The following is a 4,061-nucleotide window of genomic DNA, read 5'->3' as shown; positions in this document are numbered from 1 at the left end:
ATATAAACAGAATTAAAAACAAAATCACATGATCATCTCAATAGATGCAGAAAAAGCATTTGACAAAATCCAGCAACTTTTTATGATTAAACCTTCAGCAAAATTGGCATACAAGGGACATACCTTAAGGTAATAAAAGCCATCTATGACAAACCCACAGCCAACATTATACTGAATGGGGAAAAGTTGAAAGCATTCCCCCTGAGAACTGGAATGAGACAAGGATTCCCACTTTCATCACTTCTACCCAACATTGTACTGGAATTCCTAGCCAAAGCAATTAGACAAGAGAAAGAAATAAAGGACATCCAAATCCATAAAGAGGAAGGCAAAGTGTCACTGTTTGCTGATGATATGATCGTATACGTAGAAAACCCTAAAGACTCATCCAAAAAGCTCCTAGGACTGATCAAAGAATTCAGCAAAGTTTCAAGATACAAAATTAATACACACAAATTAGTAGCTTTGCTATATACCAACAGCAACCAAGCTAAGAATCAAATCAAGAAGTCAACCCTTTTTACAATAGCTGCAAAAAATAAAATAAACTACTTAGGAATATACTTAACCAAGGAGGTAAAAGACTTCTACAAGGAAAACCATGAAACACTGCTGAAAGAAATGATAGATGACACAAACAAATGGAAACACATTCCATGCTCATAGATGGGTAGAATCAATATTGTGAAAATGACCATATGTGTGGCCTTATTTCTGGGCTCTCTATTCTGTTCCATTGGTCTAAGTGCATGTTTTTGTACCAGTACTATGCTGTTTCGGTTACTGTAGCTCTGCGGTATAGTTTGAGGTTGGATAACTTGATGCCTCCAGCTTTGTTATATTTGCTTAGGACTGCTTTGGCTATTAGGTTTTTTTTTTTTTTTTTTTTGGTTCCATATGAATTTTACAATAGTTTTTTTCTTTTTTTTCTAGTTCTGTGAAGAATGTCATTGGTAGTTTTATAGGAATAGCATTGAATCTGTAATTTGCTTTGGGCAGTATGGCCATTTTAATGATATTAATTCATCCTCTTCATGAGCACGGAATGTTTTTCCATTTGTTTGTGTCTTCTCTGATTTCTCTGAGCAGTGTTTTGTACTTCTGATTGCAGAGATATTTCACCTCCTTGGTTAGCTGTATTCCTAGGTATTTTATTCTTTTGTGGCAATTGTGAATGGGATTGATTACCTTTCTGATTTGGCTCTCAGCTTGGCTGTTGTTGGCGTATAGAAATGCTAGTGATTTTTGCACCTTGATTTTGTATTCTGAAACATTTCTGAAGTTGTTTGTCAGCTGAAGGAGGTTTTGAGCTAGGACTATGGGATTTTCTAGATGTAAAATCATGTCATCTGCAAACAAAAATACTTTTACTTCCTTTCTTCCTATTTGGGTGCCCTTTAATATATAATATATCTTTAAGATAGTTATGTCTCTGTGTTGAATCGAACCCTTTACCATTTTGTAATGCCCTTCTTTGGTCTTTGTTGGTTTGAAGTCTGTTTTGTCTGAAATTAAGATTGCGGCCCCTGCTTTTTTCTGTTTTCCATTTGCTAGGTAGATGTTCCTCCATCCCTTTATTTTGAGCCCCTGGGTGTCATAACATGTGAAATGGGTCTTTTGAAGATAGCATAGCATTGGGTCTTGTGTGTGTTTGTTTGTTGGTTGGTTGGTTTTTAATCCAGCTTGCCACTCTGTTCCTTCTAAGTGAGGCATTTATTTCATTTACATTCAAGGTTAGTATTGATATATGTGGATTTGATTTTGTCATTTTGTTGTTAGCTGGTTATGATGTTGGCTTGTTTGTGTGGTTGCTTTATAGTGACACTTTCAACTTTTTTTCATCACAGTGAAAATAACAAAAGTAACACACAGCTTTACAAAACAAATTTTTATTAGAAAGCAGTAGAATCTGAGCAGGAAGACAGTACAAAGAATGTAAACAGTGTAAACATCACTACATTCAGCTCAACCTGATTGAATGCCGAAAGACAACTCTCAATGCTCTATGTGCCCTTACTAGCAAACTACATCAATTCTATTTTACACAGACAATACACTCTAATTTTGATTAGGTGAAAGCATTTTATCAAAGTCAAACCCAGTGCCAAATACCGGCATCAACACAAACAACTATAAGAACGCTGCTATCCCTGCTAAAACTGGTTTGTTGAATAGCAGCATCACATTTATGATGAGTTAGTGTTGTACATTTGGCTTTATGAGGATTTTATACTTCTGAATTTCAGACATAAAGTTTTCCAACTTGATTGCCCAGTGTAAACATCTTTTGCCAGAAATTCATGGAAAATCTCATGTACCAAATATCACACTGGCTACAATCAAATCACCCAAGAATAGTCACATTAGACTCGCCAGGTTGAATTGTATCTACATCACCTTCCATTTTGCCAGGTTTCCAACATAACTGCATTTTCACAAGACTTAGAAAGTATCAAATCACCTAACCACCACACACAATCAACATAATTCCTATGTATGTCTCTGATAGAAAAATCAGAAAATTGATTTTCTGATAATTAAATGGCCTGTAAGTTTTATTTGGGTTATAATCATAAGATTTCTTAATTGAATTCATCATTCTGTTTGAATCGATCCACCAAAGTTTGAGTGATCCATACCACAGGACTTTATTTTTTCACCCAAAAGATCACAACCAGGGCTTAGAACTTCAACTCTGTGCCCTTCTATGCTTCCAAATATTGCCACCAGTGTGTCCATTTGGATATTCCATAATCATAAAGCATGATCTTTACTTACTGACAAGAGTAGATTGGGATCTCTAGGGTGGAATTTCAGCTCATTGATAGCATTTCCGCAGCCAACATAGTGCTTTTTACACTGGATTGTTATGGGATTAATCATCCCAGTTATGCTTCTATTGCTATCATAGGTCCATGCACAAGTGTAAAAGTTTTCATCAGCATCAGCATCCATGTAAGATGGCAACAACCGAATTTCTCCTTGTCAATGACATTCACACAAGGTAACTCTGTTGCTTCCCACAGTTCCTAACAGTAATGGATCTTCTTTACCATGCCAATTAAGTTGAACTCCAAACGGTGGTTGGTTATGATCTTCCTTGAGACTATTTACACATTTGAAAGCATATTTGCATTTCTTTGACTTCCATTTTCCCTTTCCCCAACTTTGCCTTCCAGGTGCATTTGGCATGTTTATAGGTGTATCAGGGTGTTCAGTGATTGTACCACTTTCTACTGACAGCGTCATCATTCTCCTCTCCAGAGAGGTGAGGGTTGCTGGTCTCGTCACTGCTCAGCTTCTGCTTCTTCACTGCAGGCATGTCTATTCCCACCAGCACAGTCGACATTTCCCTCTCTTTTTAGTTGTTTGAGGGACCTCCAAACTGTTCTCCACAGTGGTTGCACTAATTTACATTGGCACCAACAGTGTACAAGAGTTCCCTTTTCTCCACACCCTCGCCTGCATTTGCTATTGCTTGTCTTTTGGATACAATCCGTTTTAACTGGGATTAGATGATATCTCATTGTAGTTTTGATTTGCATTTCTCTGATAATCACGATGTTGAGCACCTTTTCATATGCCTGTTTGCCATTCATACATCTTCTTTTGAGAAATGTCTATTCAAATCTTTTGCCCATTTTTTATCACATTATTAGACTTTTTCCTATAGATTTGTTCGAGCTCTTTGTATATTCCGGGTACTAATGCCTTGTCAGATAGGTAGTTTGCAAATATTTTTTCCCATTTTGTGGGTTGTCTCTTCACTTTGCTGATTGTATCCTTTGTTGTGCAGAAGCTTTTTAACTTGATGTGATCCCATTTGTCTATGTTTGCTTTGATTGCCTATGCTTGTGAGGTATTGCTCAAGAAATCTTTGCCCAGACCGATGTCCTGGAGATTGTCCCCAATGTTTTCTTGTACTAGTTTCATAGTTTGAGGTCCCAGACTGAAGTCTTTAATCCATGTTTATTTTATTTTTGTATATGGCAAGAGAAAGAGTCCAGTTTCATTCTTCTGCATATGGATATCGTTTTCCCATCACCATTTATTGAAAAAAC

General features: G+C 36.7%; 1 pseudogene; it reads right to left on the bottom strand.

Annotated features, from left to right (window-relative positions):
• Positions 1 to 2,092: 2,092 nt before the first annotated feature.
• LOC102119990 (polycomb protein EED pseudogene) lies at positions 2,093 to 3,352 on the bottom strand (annotated as a pseudogene).
• Between the last annotated feature and the right edge of the window lie 709 nt (positions 3,353 to 4,061).

This window comes from Macaca fascicularis, chromosome X, assembly GCF_037993035.2.
Source record: "Macaca fascicularis isolate 582-1 chromosome X, T2T-MFA8v1.1".
NCBI classification, from domain to species: domain Eukaryota; kingdom Metazoa; phylum Chordata; class Mammalia; order Primates; family Cercopithecidae; genus Macaca; species Macaca fascicularis.
This window is presented reverse-complemented; position numbering and strand designations above follow the sequence as displayed.